At 41.4% G+C, this 19436-nt stretch overlaps 1 protein-coding gene across 5 annotated transcripts in view; it reads left to right on the top strand.

The window, feature by feature from the left end:
* Nucleotides 1-15701: 15701 nt before the first annotated feature.
* Nucleotides 15702-19436, top strand: part of MORC2 (MORC family CW-type zinc finger 2) — a 384344-nt gene continuing 380609 nt past the window's right edge. For 2 of the 5 annotated variants that reach the window (XM_075319941.1, XM_075319943.1), the window contains exon 1: nucleotides 15702-15896. The gene's annotated coding sequence lies outside the window, so the exon portion shown is untranslated. Of the gene's footprint in view, nucleotides 15897-16007; nucleotides 16097-19436 lie in introns of those variants that run through there. The other 3 variants (XM_075319945.1, XM_075319942.1, XM_075319944.1) reach the window with 3 other exon arrangements.

Genomic DNA, 19436 nt, shown 5'->3' with positions numbered 1-19436 from the left:
AGATCAGGAGACCTTGGTGGCCATTCAACTGGCCCACGATTACCAATCCACTTTCCAGGATACTCTTTATGTAGGAATGCTGTTCATGTAGGACCTGACATCCATAATTTGAAGGTACACACACTTGCAAGTTGTCTACTTTGTTGGAAAGCGATTCCTAATTGTCATATTAGGTTTGCCTACAATGCATCCTGCTGTTTTTTTGTGCATCAGTAGTTAACCAGCAACAGCACCAAGTTGTTAACTGTACCTTTATAACTTATTTACCTTTGTTAAAACAGCATACATCAATGATCATTAAAGAGACTTTTTAGCCCATTGTCTTAAAGATTTGCACAGATAGCAATACAGCTAAAATTGAAAGTATATATCTATCCATTTAGTCTAAACCGTTTTAGTATACGGTCCCTATTCAAGCCCTCGGCCTTCTATTTACCATAGGTACAGCCATCAGGTCTAATATAATCCACATAATTGTTACAGTTAGTTAAGCATTGATCTCATTGGTGTTATACTGTGTATCACTAGGGCCAGTGATTAGCTGCAGCATTCACATAAGCTTTACAAGACAGCAAAGGTAAACAGAAGAACACCCCAGCTAGATCTAAGGAGAATGAAATGGGCCAGTATAACCATTTACTTTGGCTATGTGCAGTTTTTGAATTACCTAAAGCAATCCCTTCAATGCACAGAATGACCTTTGGTGAACTTAATTCTTTTCTTGATTAAAGAGTTTATCCATCTCTGAAATGCATAATTAATGAAACTGCTTTTTATTTAAACATCATCATCTCTATTGGATATCTTTTGATCATTAGCTCAACAAAATTATCCATATGTCGCTTTCTACTATGGTATAGGGGGTTATTCCACAATGTTAACCATATTGATGAAAAGTATCACTCTTCAGTTTAAAGTTTTACATCGTTTAGCATCTATTCAATAATCTGAAGTTCTGTTATCTTTACTTTCTGTGGGTGAACGATAGCTCATTCTATGTGACAATCATGCAACTGTATCTCCCTAAAGTGCAAAACTAACCCTACACCCAGTATCTATAGCAGTGATGTCCTGATAGTCCTTCACACATAACATATCAAATATGTGGGGTTACTGAGGCTAAGATAAGTAATGTCCTTTCACCACCTCCCAAACTCACTCTCATCCCCAATTGTTAGAGCTACTGGACATGCTCTTTTTCCACATGCTTCAATGAGGTCACTTCAGAGCACACAAAAAAAAAAAGCAGAGCAAGGAAGCTTCTCATCATGTCTGTCAATTACTAAACATAGGTATACTACTTTTCAAAAAAGAAAAACATCAAGGTGCACTGCCAGAGAGGAAAATTGAATCTCTCTGTAATATATATATATATATATATATATATATATATATATATTATATATATAAAATATACACATACACACAGTGCCTCGCGAAAGTATTCGGCCCCCTTGAATTTTTCAACCTTTTCCCACATTTCAAGCTTCAAACATAAAAGTTTTAATGTTATGGTGAAGAATCAACAACAAGTGGGACACAATTGTGAAGTTGAACAAAATTTATTGCTTATTTTAAACCTTTTAAAAAAAATAAATAACTGAAAAGTGGGGCGTGCAATATTATTCATCCCCTTTAAGTTACTACTTTGTAGCGCCACCTTTTACTGCGATTACAGCTGCAAGTCGCTTGGGGTATGTGTCTATCAGTGTTGCACATCGAGAGACTGAAATTCTTGCACATTCTTCCTTTGCAAATAGCTCGAGCTCAGTGAGGTTGGATGGAGAGCGTTTGTGAACAGCAGTTTTCAGCTCTTTCCACAAATTCTCAATTGGATTCAGGTCTGGACTTTGACTTGGCCATTCTAACACGTGGATATGTTTATTTGTGAACCATTCCATTGTAGATTTTGCTTTATGTTTGGGTTCATTGTCTTGTTGGAAGAGAAATCTCCGTCCCAGTGTCAGGTCTTTTGCAGACTCAAACAGGTTTTTTCAAGAATGGTCCTGTATTTGGCTCCATCCATCTTCCCATCAATTTTAACCATCTTCCTTGTCCCTGCTGAAGAAAAGAAGGCCCAAACCATGATGCTGCCACCACCATGTTTGACAGTGGGGTGGCGTGTTCAGGGTGATGAGCTGTGTTGCTTTTACGCCAAACATATCGTTTGGCATTGTGCCCAAATAGTTCGATTTTGGTTTCATCTGACCAGAGCACATTCTTCCACGTTTGGGGTGTCTCCCAGGTGGCTTGTGGCAAACTGTAAATGACACTTTTTTTGGATATCTTTGAGAAATGGCTTTCTTCTTGCCACTCTTCCATAAAGGCCAGATTTGTGCAGTGTACGACTGATTGTTGTCCTATGGCCAGACTCTCTCCATCCTCAGCTGTAGATCCAGTTTACCCAGAGTGATCATGGGCCTCTTGGCTGCATCTCGGATCAGTCTTCTTGTTTGAGATGAAAGTTTAGATGGACGGCCGGGTCTTGGTAGATTTGGAGTGGTATGATACTCCTTCCATTTAAATATGATTGTTTGCACAGTGCTCCTTGTGATGTTTAGTTTTGGAAATCTTTTTGTAACCAAATCTGGCTTTAAACTTCTCTACAACAGTATCATGGACCTGCCTGTTATGTTCCTTGGTCTTCATGATGCCATCTGCGCTTTAAACAGAACACAGACTATCACAGAGCAGGTACATTTATACAGACTTGATTAAACACAGGTGGCTTATATTTGTTATCATCAGTCATTAAGGAGATCATTGGATCATTCAGAGATCCTCAATGAACTTCTGGAGTGAGTTTGCTGCACTGAAAGTAAAGGGGACGAATAATATTGCACGCCCCACTTTTCAGTTATTTTTTTTTTAAAAAAGGTTTAAAAAAAACAAAACAATAATTTTCGTTCAACTGCACAATTGTGTTGATTCTTCACCATAACATTAAAATTGTTATCTTTAAAGCCTGAAATGTGAGAGGTTGAACAATTCAAGGGGGCCGAATACTATCGCAAGGCACTGTATACACACAAACGCACACCAATATGTTACAAATTCACTTCATTTGACATGAACTAAATTTTAATTATTTTTCTATGTTGGGTAACCGTTTTCACTGACTTGGCTTAGCATTAATCCTGCAAATAAATATTTAAATTAAGAAATAGTCACTCAGTTTCTTAAGGTGGCTTTACACGCTACGAGTTCGCTGAAGCGATCTCGTTGGGGTCACAGAATTTGTGACGCACATCCGGCTGCTTTAGCGATGTCATTGCGTGTGTCACCTATTAGTGATTTTGAATCGTTGCAAAAACGTTCAAAATCGCTAATCGGTAACATGCCCCCCTCTTGACAAATATCATTGCTGCTGCAGTAACGATGTTGTTCCTCGTTTCTGCGGCAGCACACATCGCTACGTGTGACACCGCAGGAACGAGGAACCTCTCCTTACCTACGTCCCGCCTGCAATGAGGAAGGAAGGAGGTGGGCGGGATGTTCGTCCCGCTCATTTCCGCCCCTCCGCTTTGATTGAGCGGCCGCTTAGTGACGTCGCTGTGACGCTGAACGAACCGCCCCCTTAGAAAGGAGGCGGTTCGCCGGTCAGAGTGACGTCGCAGAGCGTGTGACGCTGCTGTAGCGATAATGTACGCTATAACAGCGATCACCACATATCAGCCGTACGATGGGGGCGGGTGCTATCACGCTCGACATCGCTAGCATCGGTTAGCGATGTTGCAGCGTGTAAAGCGGCCTTTACACTCCACCATATTCTGCATGATCCTAAACAAACATTCATTGCTTTAAGAAATTCTGCACAGGGGCCATATATCTAGTGGACAAGTTGCAAAAGTGGCTGAACCAATGGGCTTCTAGACGATTTTTTAACTACAGATAGAACACAACAGGGAGGCTTGTACCGCAGTTAGTTATCCGACATCCACATGGGACGGTGTAGAGGTGGATATGGCTGTGCTCTTGAGACACCAATTTCTTTATACAATACTATGCATTAGGCAGGCGTGGAAAAAGTTCTGCAAATAACACTTTAAAAAAAATAGAAGTCTTAATAGTTTATTTTTATCAATAAATAAAGAATGCAAAGTAAATTAAGATAAATAAGATCAATATTTAGTGCCAAGACCCTGAAAGGGAGCCAGAACTCATCTCTTGGTAAGGGTGATCCGCTTCTCGTTACTGGATAGACTGCCAACAGTTCCTTCGTTTAATATATGCTCGGTCCATAGAAGGGTATATTGGGTCAGAAACCTGCGGTAGCTGATGACCAAGACAAGAACTAAATGGGTTCGCTTGATCGAAATACAAGACTCCTCGGATTCATTTTTATTATTTAATTCGCTATAAGAGCGGTACTAGACTTAAATGTACAAAATATACATACAGTTGCAATAGGTGTGATAACATACACTCATGTTACAAGCAAAGACTTAAGGCCTTTTTACACACTGCAACATCGCTAGCGATATCGCTGTAACGTCATCGGCTTTGTGACGTAATAGCGACCTCCCCAGCGACATTGCAGTGTGTGAAACGCATCAGCGACCTGGCCCCCGCTGTGACGTCGCTGATCGCTACACATCTCTCAGGAACATTTTTTGTTCCTTTGTTTCCCGCTGCACAGCAAGCATCGTTGTGTTTGACACCGTTACGACTTCGTTAGCGACTTCCCTTTCAAATAGCTGATTTGACACGTCCCCAACGACCAGCTAGGTCGTTCTGCAGGTCGGTATCGTTGCTGTGTCGTTTGACAGGTTTGCCTGTTTGACAGCTCACCAGAGACTTTCCAGCGATCCCGGCCTGGTCGGGATCGCTAAAAAGTCTGTGTGTAAAGGGGCCTTTACAGTATCTGGTTATCAGGGCTTAAGGATGGAGCTGGCTGGGTGCGATGTTCTGCAGATTCTTGGGGCACAAATAGTCTCGGACAGCTCCTCTCAGTTTCAGCAATTTCTACACACCACCCCAGGTGAGGAGGCTCTGGCTTCCTGTAAAGACCAGGGTCAAGCACACCCTTGTGTAACCTCACAAAGAGTAATTTGAAGTCACTCATTCAGCAGAAGTTGCACTTTTGGTATTTCAAGGATATTTCAACAATGGAACACCTTGCATCTGATATATCCTAGCCATACAACATCTCAAATTATGGTGCGAATTGACACCAACCAAGGTGGACCTGCGTCCCCAGATAAGATAGATCTTGGTTTGGGGCTCTTCATCTGGCGCAGATATGAAAGTTGTAGCCCTGGATCTGATGGTGCATACTGGTTCCAGAAATACCAATCCCTCACACGTGCAGTGAATGGTTACCTAGAACTGTCATATTTTAGTTTGTTCTTTACAGAGCACAGGTTAACCCAAGATAACGGAGCCAGTAGGTCTCCAATATGGCTAGTGTCCCCGAAGGGGTTCTGTAAATGCAGGAAGAACTACAAAAGATAAGGTAATAAGCCCCAGTAGGAAATTGGATTGACACTTGGGACCTGAGGGGAGGGGAGGCATGTGATGAAGAAGAGCTGACCTGGTAATATTTATAACATTCATGACAATGGAATTGCATGATGGATAAGTATCTTCCTGTATTCCCAGCACTGAGGACACCAAAAGTTTAAAATTAAGGACCATAGACGCAGTGGTTGGGCAAGGAAACTTAGGCCAGCAAATGACAGACACGTTCACGTCCCTTCAAAGTTGGAAGTTGTACAGCAGTTCCATCAGCAAAGAACTGGCAAGAATCATTAGGACCCAGATACACCATCTACTGTTTGGAGAAGTCAGGCCAGACTTGGTATGCATGGAAGAATTGAGACCATAAACCATACCTTTGACAACATTGAAACAAGGTCAGATGACTGTACAATAACATAGGAACCAGGAATTCAGAAAAATGGTAAGAGGTGCTCTAGCCTAAAGTAAAAAATTGAAATACTTGGCTGGAATGTGGTACAATAATTCGAAATTGTAGAAAGAAGACCTCGCGTCACCACACATAGGTGCTCAGGAGAAAAAATGTTGATAAAAGGGGGGGTAACTCCGGCACACTAATCGTTTCCAGTGGGTATTTGAAGTAAATACACCAAAAAATTGATTTCAGATCCTTTTCATTAGTGCAAAAAATCGTGAAGAAAGTGCTGTGCAAAATAATGTCGGCCAGGTGACAACGATTCGGCCTGAAAGGCCTTCCTCAGGTCGGACAGACTAGATTCAGCAGGTTATATGTTGGATACATATGTACGTAATCAACTATATATATATATATATATATATGTATATATATATATATATATATATATATATATATATATAGTCACAATCACAAAGGTCGAAGCGGCAATAGTGTGCAGGATTATTCAATTAAAGAGGAGTATTTGCAGCAGTTTACTGTATATATGGAGGAGACTGGTCAATCAAGCAATCAGGTAGACGCTTCTATATTGTGACTAAAGGTTGAAGACTGGGAAGTGGATGTCCTCAGAGTTGGTAAAGATGGTCTCAATTGGTATATGGAAATCCCGCACGGTCTGGTATCACATAGGAAATGTGGGTCTCTAATGATGTGTTGCTGTACCTGAGTTAAAGAGCAAAGGGAGTTTACCACATCAGCAGGGGAGTATACCACATCAGCAGGGAAGTATCCCAGGTAAACATATGTAAATAGATAGATGTAGGTCTCTGGATGGCTGTGACTTCAAGGGGTTAACCTGGGAAAGGGGTCCATAGGTTATGTTTGGCAAAAAGTCCAGAGACTACCAGGCTACAGGTGCCTGTGGTGTAGTGGTGGTGGCCGACCGAGCGTCCTGTGAGGTACAATAATGACTGTCTGTAGGCAACAGTGGAGCATGGCGAAAGTTCCTTGGAAGTTTAGGAGAACATTTAAAAAGAAAAAAGTTAGGAATTTGGCAAAATTAATGATGTCTTTGATGCCAAGTAATACAGTCAGATACTTATCCATTATGCAATAGGTAGGTGTCTGATTGGCTCCATATTTATTCTGCAGCAGAACAATTGAAAACATACACCCAATGTAATAAAAACTATCTTCAGTGTAATGAAGCGCAATGAGTCCTAAAGTGATGATATGGCCCCCACAAAGCCCTGTTCTCTCCATCCAAGTCTTGTTTGAGATTCCATGAAGAGACAGAAGGGTTTTTTCTAGTCTACATCCACAGATCATCTATGATTACATCTCCAAGATGTTTGGAACTTCCGAGTTTTTTTTCGTTTAAAAAACAAAAACAAACCAGCAAATCTACCTATAAGAACTGGAGGTATTTTAAGTCAAAGGGTGTTTACATCAAGTTTACAAGTTTGGATTTGATTTAGATTTCTCTTTTGTTCAGTTTCCATTTTGTGACTTGATAAAAAAAAACAAAAAAAACCCTGAAGCTCCACAAGCAGGAGCTAGGGAAAACTATATGGAAATGGGTAAGGAATTGGCTAAAAGATAAGAAACAGTAGTTATAAATTATATATTCTTTAAATGGGTTATGGTCAGCATTGGGGTACCAAAAGGGATCCTGTGTTACAACCAATTATTTTTAATCTCTTTATTAATGACCTTGTGGATGGGATTGAATAGTAAAGCGTCAGTCTTTGCTGATGACACCAAACTATGTAGGATATTAAAAAAGGACCTTCATTGTACAATATTACAAAACGATCTGGATAAGATGTCAGATTGGGCAGATACTTGGCAAATGAGATTTAATGTTGACAAATGTGAAGTAATGCTCCTAGGACAGAGTAATCCTATAGCTGCATATACATTAAATGGAAGTAAACTTGGGACTACAGAACAGGAGAAGGACTTGGGTATTCTGGTTAAAAGTAAGCTGGTCAGCAGCACTCAATGTCAAGCAGCAGCTGCAAAAGCAAACAAGATATTAGGGTGTATAAAAAGATTAGATCCCAACTTATTGCTACCCCTCTATAAATCACTTATGGGTAATTCCATGTCAAGTTGACCAGTTTTAAAAATCGTCCCCACTCGACCTTCTCCGATTTTGTTGAAAATTTATAAGGATGTACATGTATGTTTGAAAAGAGGTTCTGTAAATTTTTAGGGCCAGATCTCAAATACATTGGGCACTGTTGACCTTTCACTGGAGGGTCCACCAAGCCTGCGGCTTCAGCTAAGAGGATTTTGCAAACTTTGGCACATAGCCATTAGAGTTCTATACTGGCTATGATGCTGAAATTTGGCATACTAGCTCAACTTTTGCTGCTAAACACGATAAAACTATTACCAGCTATGACAAAACAATATTTTGGCCGCAATTTTGTGTCAAAGTAGCTTGTAAAACGCCTCGCATAAAATCTATGCCTAACTTTGCCCATATATAACTCAAGACCAAAAACCAATAGTAACTGGTGCTTTGCCCTGTACACCAAACATCTACATGACTTTGCATTGCTGCAATATCACAGTCAAAGCATATGTATTTGTGGAAATATTCACACCCACATATGATGAAAAACTTAAAAAACCCGAATTTTACCTATTTTTAGGTCAAATTTCTCAAAAAGGGTAGCCCTAAAATATATTAATTCTGATATCATTAGAAAGAGCACATTTTTCTCCACAAGGATCATTGCTTTTTTTTTTTGGAGTCTCTCAGTTTAAGAAAAGAAAAATGCCACTGAACATGGTGTTATTTATTAATACGCAATGAATGGTAACTGCACTACTCAAACCCTTGCGTTGGTTCATGGTGGTTATACCACAACCAATTCCCTAAGAATTGGTCTTATAATCCTATTAAGAATTGTAATAATGCTGTCTTTTGAGAATTAGCAGCCCCATCGCCTAGGAGCCATGGCCGATAGCCGTGCAAGGCCAGCCACGGGCGGTCTCTTTATCGCAGGTTCCGAAGCCTGAGGGTGGGCGTCTTTGCCTAGGATCCCAAGCCTAACATTGGGTATCTTTTATTGGTTCCCAAGCCATAATGTTCAGTCTAAGTGGTCTGGAATTGTTGCTGAATTTGCATAATGGGTTCAGAGAAGCTGTATTGTCGGCCCATTGCTCACAGCTGGTGCTGGAATTATTGCAATGGTTGACTGCTCGGGAATCCAGCATGTATCATTTCTCACAGGCCAGTGAAAGAAGCTAGCTGGTCCATGAGGATGCATAAAATTTATTAATGCATCATGGTCGTCGACTGAAATTTCAGAAATCTTTCCAATCCACCAGTTCCTATCATAAATGCAGGAAATGTATTGCCCTGGCTGGAGGTTTGCAATTGGCACAAAAGGCATTTCTGATCTGACAGATCTATCTACATGGGCAATGAAAGATGATGGCTCATTTCACACCCTTGAAATGCCAATCTTTTTGTCATCAATTGGCACAAACTGGTGATTTTCTCTTGTTCCAACAATTGTATGTCCATCTTTGAACCTTTACTCTTGAACTACCAGTATTTCGTCAATTTGTTTCTTTTGGAACAAAAAAAAACAAAACTTGATTCCATGCAGTTGCTCCTTGCAAAAGTGGAAAAAAATCCACCGGGGTCAGTATTTGGTTTTTAGTTGAGCGTTGAAGACAGGCACGAGCTGCCAACCTCTTTGCTGTCCCTTCAATCCCATCACAGGGCGACTTTCCATGACTGGTACCAAAAAAATTCCATTCAGCGCTGATATTGAAATCAGCATTGTGGTGGCACAAGTTGAGAAAATTTTTGAAATTTTTGTACTGGGCTGCAAATCCATCGCTGAAGTAGTGGATATGACGAATCCCATAGATGAGAGTCTTGAGATACTCCACAATTACTGTTAAGAAAGTGTGGACTGCAACTGTGTCATGTCGTGAGCAATCACTGATTAGTTATTATTGTTAGTCAATAACTTTTCATAAATAAAAAGGTTTATAGGTTTTTGATAATAGACATAGCTAGCAACAATACAACTCTAACATGTGATAAGAATCTGAAAATCAAACAAAATCAATGCATTACGCATATAAATAACACCATGTTCAGTGGCATTTTTCTTTTCTTAAACTGAGAGACTCCAAAAAAACCCACCAATGATCCTTGTAGAGAAAAATGTGCTCTTTCTAATGATATCAGAAATAATATATTTTAGGGGTACCCTTTTTGAGAAATTTTACCTAAAAATAGGTAAAATTCGGGTTTTTTAAGTTTATCATATGTGGGTGTGAATATTTCCACAAATACATATGCTTTGACCGTGATATTGCAGCAATGCAAAGTCATGTAGATGTTTAGTGTACAGGGCAAAGCACCAGTTACTATTGGTTTTTGGTCTTGAGTTATATATGGGCAAAGTTAGGCATAAATTTTATGCGAGGCGTTTTACAAGCTACTTTGACACAAAATTGCGGCCAAAATATTATTTTGTCATAGCCGGTAATAATTTTATCGTGTTTAGCAGCAAACGTTGAGCTAGTATGCCAAATTTCAGCATCATAGCCAGTATAGAACTCTAATGGCTATGTGCCAAAGTTTGCAAAATCCTCTTAGCTGAAGCCGCAGGCTTGGTGGGACCTCCAGTGAAAGGTCAACAGTGCCCAATGTATTTGAGATCTGGCCCTAAAAATTTAGAGAACCTCTTTTCAAACATACATGTACATCCTTATAAATTTTCAGCAAAATCGGAGAAGGTCGAGTGGGTCCACTTGACATGGAATGACCCTTATAAGGCCACATCTAGAATATGGGATCCAGTTTTGGGTTCCACATTTTAAAAAGGACATTCAGAAGTTAAGAGTCAGCTCAAAGAGGGTTAAGGCCGCTTTACACGCTACGATTTATCTGACGATATGTTGCCGGGGGTCACTGAATTCGTGATGCACATCCGGCATCGTTAGCGACGTCGTTGCATGTGACACCTACGAGTGACCGCTAACGATCTAAAAAGCGGCACAAACTGTTGATTGTTGACACGTCGTTCATTTTCAAAATATCGTTGCTTGTTTTGGACGCATGGTGTTCGTCGTTCCTGAGGCAGCAAACATTGCTACGTGTGACACCCTGGGAACGACGAACAACAGTGTTCCTGCTTCCTCCGGCAACGAGGTGGGAGTGACGTTATTGCGGCTGCTCTCCGCTTATATTGGTGGCCCGCTGTGTAACGTCGCTATGAGGCCGCACTGCCCCTTAAATTAAAGATTGTTCGCCGGCCACAGCACGTTGTTAGGAAGGTATGTTTGTGTGACGCGTACCAGCGATATTGTTCGCCACTGGCAGTGATTTTCCCGTGACGCACGCATGACGGGGGCGGGTGCGATCGATCGCTAGCGGTGTCGCAGCGTGTAAAGCGGCCTTAACTATACTATTACAAGGAATGGATGGCCTCCCATATGATGAGAGGTTGAAAAAGATGGATTCGTTTAGTGAGAAAAAAAGACGTATGAGATCTCATTTATATGTATACATGTGTGGTCAATATAAAAAGATGGGCACATGACATATTCCTTCCGTACACAATACTAAAGGACCAGGGGGGATGCATTCACTGCGAGTGGAAGAAAAGTTATTCCAGCAGCTAAATAGGAAAGGGATTTTTACAATTAGAGCAGCCAGACTGTGGAATGGCCCTACCGCAAGAGGTAGTAATGACAGATACTCTAACAGCTTTTAAAAAAGGGCTGGAGGATTTCCTCAGTACACATTGTTGGTTATAAATGACAAAATGTACAATTGGTGTTAGGTTGAACTAGATGGACCTCAGGTCTTTTTTCAACCTATGTAACTAAATCAGCACAAACATTTATTATTTAAAAAAAAAAATTCCCACACCCAACTAAAACGTCTGCCCTTACTCATTTTTTTTTTCTCTTAAAGAGGTGGACTAAATAGAACAAAAAGACATTAGGGGACAAAATGCTGGGAAATCTTTCAGCATGTGTTTAGTTTCTTTATGAATTACTGTAGTAATTGTAAAAACTTTTCCCTTTCAATTAAAATTTGGTATGCAACTTACCATTTTTTATTTCAGTGGTATTGCTGTTGTGTTATCAAAAAATTCCTTTTTTTCTAACTACAAAACCCCCCAAAACATCTTGCGAGTAGAATTTGCATCAAGCTCAGTTAAAGTCAGTGCTTTTGGCTATGAATCTGAACATATTTTACACTGACATCCAGTGTCATTACTTTGCCAGTCTTCAGAACTCCTAATGTCGACATCGGAGTTTGCTTGTCACTTGTAAGAAATTTTTTTTTTTTAATTATACGTGGTTTTGTTTCATTTTAAGCACATATATACTACACCTGTTGGTTTTCTATTAGTGATGGGTAGTTCGTGAGTGAGTAGTTCAAAATGAACTAATCTTCAGAGTGAACTAGTTCATGTAGTTCACCATCCTGACAGAGATTAGTTCATTATGAACTAAACAGCAAGTGGGAGGAGACAGAGTGATCTCTCTACAGCTCCAGGAGCTCCCTGCTCTCACACTTGCTCTTTATAGCTCCTGATGCTGGAAAAGAAGGTAGTAAAACACTATACCACACATCAAATACAAATATAATAGTAATAATAATATTAATAAAAACTGAAATTGCACAGACACAGCTCATGTGTGTGTGTGTGTGAGAGAGAGTCTGAGTGTGTGTGGTTCATGCCCCTCACCTGTGTTTGTGATAAGATTAGCCTCCTGTAGCCTAGATCAGTCTTGCTAAAATTTTTACCACAGGCTCCTGTTCTGTTCTCAAAATGGTGAATGCTGAACTGCTTCTCAGCTCCCTCATACACATTCATTATGTGTCCGTACTCTACACTGCCACAGGTGGCGCTGCTGGGCTAAGTGAGATGCATCAGATTGAACTAGGCTGTCCTGATTCATTCTCAATAGAACGTTTAGTTCAGCAGTTCATAGGTGACATGATGCATTTCCTGTCAGCTCCTCACAGGATAGGGTCAAAGAAATACTGAACTAAATGAACTAATCTTTTGAACTAATCTTTTCAGTGAACTAGTTCATGGTGAACTAATCACCAAAATGAACTAGATTTCCCATCACTATTTTCTATAGCTTCAAACAAAGCTTAAATTAACCATACAGATTAGAAATAAGTAGATATGAATCACCAACCATTGAATGGTCATCTGCTGAAATATTATTCAATGGATGCAACAGTGGACATTTTACTTAGTAATGACTTAGTAATTTAAAGCAGCCATAGATGTTCAATCAGAACGGCCCAGTCACACAAAACGACTTACCAGCGATCCCGAAAACGATGCGACCTGATAGGGATCGCAGGTAAGTCGCTGGGAGGTCGCAGGTGAGATGTCACACAGTCAGATCTTACCAGCGATGCAGGAACGATACAGGTCGCAGTAGCGACCTGTATAACGATCTCAGCAGTCACTGTGACCCTGTCACACAGTGTCTAACACAGCAATGTGTCCTGCCCAGCAGGACATCACCTTTGAAGAAAATGGCCTGGACCATTCTGCAACGACTAGAGATCTCACAGCAGGGGCCTGATCGCTGGTAGGTGTCACACATAACAAGATCGCTAACGGGATCGTTACTGCGTCACGGAAACAGTGACTCAGCTGCGATCTCGTTATGTGTGACGGTACCTTAAAGGAAGTGAAAATTCACTTTGAAGGACAAAAGATATTCTATACCATTTGATATTGGTTGAAAAAAAAAATCCAAACACATTACTTTCTTTCAACAATTCTGTGAATACAAATAAGATTTTTGAAAAGCATTTAAGCTTTTAGGTTTTCTTAAACTGGCTTGTCAGGATTGTAGATACCAGTGTTGAAGTTATACACAAAGTATTGACTGTATTAGCCTTAAATCATTAATTTAAGCCCACAAAGTTCATACAGCGTACACTATAAAAACATTCCCCAAGAAATATGAAACTTGATTCAAGCATAAAAATGGACCTGCTGTGCAAAAACACAAATAATGTGCAGGGCTTTTAGTCTTAAGGTAAATGCTCTTTAGTATCGTCATAAGGAACCCTTATTTTATTTTACTCTATGTTCCGCTTGTCATCAGTACTCGTGTCAACTGCAGAACAATCCTTTGACAAGGGGTTAATAAATTAGGGATGTATTACCATACAATAGAATGGGCTAGAGACTAAAATATTTATCTGCAAAATTCAATGGTATTCAGTTTTCTGTAAAACTGTTTTAAGAGACCTTTCCAGACATCAAGGTCTTAAATGGGTATTCTCAAGTTATTTTCTTTAATTAGCATGAATATAAGCAGGTTTTCAGTTGACTTGTTTTTTCGATCTGCTGAAAGAGCTTATATCTTACATAGTGTACAGCTTGATTTTCAACAGATTGACCAATAGAGCCTGGCCAAGCGTGTGCAGTAGTTACATTCCATAACATTCCTCTCATTCCTGTCTTGGCCTCCATTGAGAGGTGAAATTTAATGTCGCAATAAATGTAGATTTTATTCACTGGAAGTGAGTGCCGTGGATTTCCTCCTGTGCTGAAGTAACTTTGTTTCCCCGCACCTGGGGGCACTCTTTCGATGAGCACCACTGTGAATCTGACTGGTTTTGTGCTGGATCCCCTGCTGTCCACGTTTCAATAGTGCCAGGTGAGCATTTTTTTCACAAGAGGAGTTCTTCTAAAATCTTAGCTTTCGCCATCCCTTCAATTTCAATACACTAGTTAGCTTCCTTCCACCCAGCTTTCAAGGCATATTTTGAACCTCATCCTTATTGAAAAGCAGTTCTCAATATGCTAATACAGTGATAGCACTCCAGAATAAACCACTGATCACTAAATGTGTTGCAGCAGAACTTGTGCTGATATTTCGCGCTCTAAGACAGCACTGCAGAGTTGTTAGCCGCTTAAGAGACAATTTTTCGGATAACCCTGAAAGGGAGCTTTGTGACAAACATCTGAATTATGGATTCAGTGCATAAGTGTTCACTTTTAAACTTGAATAAGAGGTGAACAAGCTAGTTTAGTAGAAAAGCAAGTTCATGATTTCTTCGTTGCAACACCTATATTTTGGAGTGCTTCTATCATTCGGTGAGGAAACCGAACAGGTTAGGTGACCACATCCTGAAGACCAGGCAGTCATGGCTTTCTTTCTTCCATATCTGTGTATGTTTCTCATCCAGACTTCAGAATTAGGAAGTTGTGCTGCAAATTCTGCCTTTTTCCTTGTTTGCTGGTCGTCCGATGCACTGCAGGTAAAATCGACAGCCTTGTTCTCAAATGGTTTCAACTTTGTAAGGTGTACTTCATGCCATAAACACACGCCTATACAATATGCTTCAGAAAGAGTTTGAATATAAACTATATCGCGAACACACAGCAACAAATCCACTTCTAACCTAGAAAAGCATATGAAATCCTGAGGTACTGCCTTCCCTGCCATGGAGGGCTCCCTGCCTATCGTCACACACGATAACCCCTCCTCTCACTTCTGCAGCGGCGGCCATGTTTGCCATACAGATAGACGCGCTTTCACACAGACAAAGCGACCAGAAAACACAGACGCCACTAATGCCCACAGTCAAATCACCTCACGGAAACCACCTAGCGCGTACAGACAGCCGCCAGCAGCGCGGGCGCCGTGACGACGGCTCAGAAGCGGCTCTCCCATACAGCGCTCGAGCCTCGCTATGGCCGTTACTCCGCTCACAGCCGCACGGACGAGAGCCGCGTCTCCCTACCAGCCCACTTAGAGCGCGCCCTAAGCTCGCCCTCCTCCATTCGGGAGGAAATCTTCGGAGGGTCACGTGTCCCACTGGGCGTGGCCTAGTCCGATGACGCTGATCTTGGCGCGCTCCTCAGCTTTTCTTTACGTTTCGTGAAGACACGTTGTCTGGAGACGGCGACCGGCTTCTTGAGGGGGTCACGGATGTCCAGCACGAAAGAACCGTGCTCCAGTCGCTTAAAAGCCCCGTTATAAGCGACGACCGCTAAAGGTGCGTGTGCGTGTCCCCTTCTGTCCAGAGCAAGAGAGGCTGCCGTCTTCTAACGGATGCGCGCTCACGAGTATTTGGGCGGCAACTGACAAGCTTTGCGCACTGCGGAAGGGGCGGGTAATCGCGCCGGAAGCCGAGCTGTGAGAGAGTGCTAGTGATATTTAGGGCTGGAGAGGTGAGGACAGGCATGCTTCGTAGAGGTTAGGGTTGCGTCTAGATCAGAGTTGATTTTTTGTGGTCCTCAAAAAATCAACTCTGATCTAGCTGCTTCAGTAGTGAGCCGGCTATATCGGAGTTGATTTTTTGAGGCCTCATTTTTTCCACTCTGATTTAGCCGGCTCACTACTGAAGTGTCTAGATCAGAGTGGGTTTTTTGTGGTCCTCATTTTTTCCACTCTGATCTAGCCGGTTCACTGCTGAAGTGTCTAGATCAGAGTTGATTTCTTGAGGCCTCGCTGTAGTCACATGTTTTTGGTCACCTCATTTTATCCACTCCGTTCTAGCTGCTTCACCAGTGAGGTGGCTAGATCAGAGTTGATTTTTTGATGATCTCTGTGATCTTTTCTCCATACAACACAGTTCAGTTTCTACAGCGGGGTCTCCAGGCCTCAGAGCAGGGGCTGGAATCAGATTTATAATTGGAATGATTTCATGTTTTTATTTATTAGATGCTCACACTGTTATATTTATTATTTTTTTCCAAAGGGCACATTTTTATTTTCATTATTATTATAACTTACATTTTATTATTATTTTTTACAATATAAATAATTCCACACAGCGCTGATTGTTCAGTTTTGCTGGAATTTTAATTTTACCGTATTTCCACAAGTCGTGACCGCATGACTGACATTGAAAGAGTGGGCGGAGCCTCACAAGGAAAAACGGAACCGCGCAGCTGACAGTCTTCATAACTTACCATATTGGATCAGAGTGGATTTTTTGAGGATCTCCCTGTAGCCTTCATTCTGTACATTTGGTACTGAAGTGACTGAAATTCAGTTTTTTGAAGAGTGGGAGGAGCCTCACGGCGAAAAACGTAACAGAGCGCAACCGAGAAAGTGCTTATAATTTCACACATGGTGTCGTAGTGGATTTTTTGAGGACCTCATTTTAGCCACTACATTATGTATATTTGGTACTGAGGTGACTGCAGTGGATTTTTTCGAAGAGTGGGAGGAGCCTCACGGCGAAAAACGTAACAGAGCGCAGCCGAGAAAGTGCTTATAATTTCACACATTATGTCGTAGTGGATTTTTTGAGGACCTCATTTTAGCCACTACATTATGTACATTTGGTACTGAGGTGACTGCAATGGATTTTTTCGAAGAGTGGGAGGAGCCTCAAAGCAAAAAGCGTAACAGAGCGCAGCTGAAAGTCCTCATAATATCCACATTGTGTCGTAGTGGATTTTTTGAGGACCTCAAAAAAGCCACTCCGTTCTAGCTGCTTCAGTAGTGAGCCGTCTATATCAGAGTGGATTTTTTGAGGACCTCATTTTAGCCACTACATTATGTACATTTGGTACTGAGGTGACTGCAATGGATTTTTTCGAAGAGTGGGAGGAGCCTCAAAGCAAAAAGCGTAACAGTGCGCAGCTGAAAGTCCTCATAATATCCACATTGTGTCGTAGTGGATTTTTTGAGGACCTCAAAAAAGCCACTCCGTTCTAGCTGCTTCAGTAGTGAGCCGTCTATATCAGAGTGGATTTTTTGAGGACCTCATTTTAGCCACTACATTATGTATATTTGGTACTGAGGTGACTGCAATGGATTTTTTCGAAGAGTGGGAGGAGCCTCAAAGCAAAAAGCGTAACAGAGCGCAGCTGAAAGTCCTCATAATATCCACATTGTGTCGTAGTGGATTTTTTGAGGACCTCAAAAAAGCCACTCCGTTCTAGCTGCTTCAGTAGTGAGCCGTCTATATCAGAGTGGATTTTTTGAGGACCTCATTTTAGCCACTACATTATGTACATTTGGTACTGAGGTGACTGCAATGGATTTTTTCGAAGAGTGGGAGGAGCCTCAAAGCAAAAAGCGTAACAGAGCGCAGCTGAAAGTCCTCATAATATCCACATTGTGTCTTAGTGGATTTTTTGAGGACCTCAAAAAAGCCACTCCGTTCTAGCTGCTTCAGTAGTGAGCCGTCTATATCAGAGTGGATTTTTTGAGGACCTCATTTTAGCCACTACATTATGTATATTTGGTACTGAGGTGACTGCAATGGATTTTTTCGAAGAGTGGGAGGAGCCTCAAAGCAAAAACCGTAACAGTGCGCAGCTGAAAGTCCTCATAATATCCACATTGTGTCGTAGTGGATTTTTTGAGGACCTCAAAAAAGCCACTCCGTTCTAGCTGCTTCAGTAGTGAGCCGTCTATATCAGAGTGGATTTTTTGAGGACCTCATTTTAGCCACTACATTATGTACATTTGGTACTGAGGTGACTGCAATGGATTTTTTCGAAGAGTGGGAGGAGCCTCAAAGCAAAAAGCGTAACAGTGCGCAGCTGAAAGTCCTCATAATATCCACATTGTGTCGTAGTGGATTTTTTGAGGACCTCAAAAAAGCCACTCCGTTCTAGCTGCTTCAGTAGTGAGCCGTCTATATCAGAGTGGATTTTTTGAGGACCTCATTTTAGCCACTACATTATGTACATTTGGTACTGAGGTGACTGCAATGGATTTTTTCGAAGAGTGGGAGGAGCCTCAAAGCAAAAAGCGTAACAGAGCGCAGCTGAAAGTCCTCATAATATCCACATTGTGTCGTAGTGGATTTTTTGAGGACCTCAAAAAAGCCACTCCGTTCTAGCTGCTTCAGTAGTGAGCCGTCTATATCAGAGTGGATTTTTTGAGGACCTCATTTTAGCCACTACATTATGTACATTTGGTACTGAGGTGACTGCAATGGATTTTTTCGAAGAGTGGGAGGAGCCTCAAAGCAAAAACCGTAACAGAGCGCAGCTGAAAGTCCTCATAATATCCACATTGTGTCGTAGTGGATTTTTTGAGGACCTCATTTTAGCCACTCCGTTCTAGCTGCTTCAGTAGTGAGCCGTCTATATCAGAGTGGATTTTTTGAGGACCTCATTTTAGCCACTCTGTTTTAGGTGATTCAGCAGTGAGCCGTCTAGATCAGAGTGGATATTTTGAGCACCTCATTTTTGCCACTCTATTCTAGATGATTCACTAGTGAGCTGTCTAGATTGGGCCCGTGAGTCACTGTGGCCCCGTGGACCTCCTGACGACGATCGTACTTTCATTTATATCGGTATCACCATCACAGATGCCAATACAATTGAAAGGAACAATGCGAGGAGGAGCAGAACACTCTATTTCTAATCATTCTACTACTATGTGTCTGTGAGACACTGATGTTTCAGCATGGAGGACTGCGGTTACTAGAGATGAGCGAGCCTCTGAAGGCTCCGTTCGAGGTGCCGTTCGACGAACCGTTTGACGAACCTCTCGAACCCCATTGAAAACAATGGGAGGCAAACACCTAAAAACACATAGAAAACACCTTCAAAGGTGTCCAAAAGGT

Source organism: Anomaloglossus baeobatrachus, chromosome 1 (assembly GCF_048569485.1).
Source record: "Anomaloglossus baeobatrachus isolate aAnoBae1 chromosome 1, aAnoBae1.hap1, whole genome shotgun sequence".
Classification (NCBI taxonomy): Eukaryota; Metazoa; Chordata; class Amphibia; order Anura; family Aromobatidae; genus Anomaloglossus; species Anomaloglossus baeobatrachus.
The sequence above is the reverse complement of the archived record's forward strand: the minus strand, read 5'-3'. Positions and strand labels throughout refer to the sequence as shown.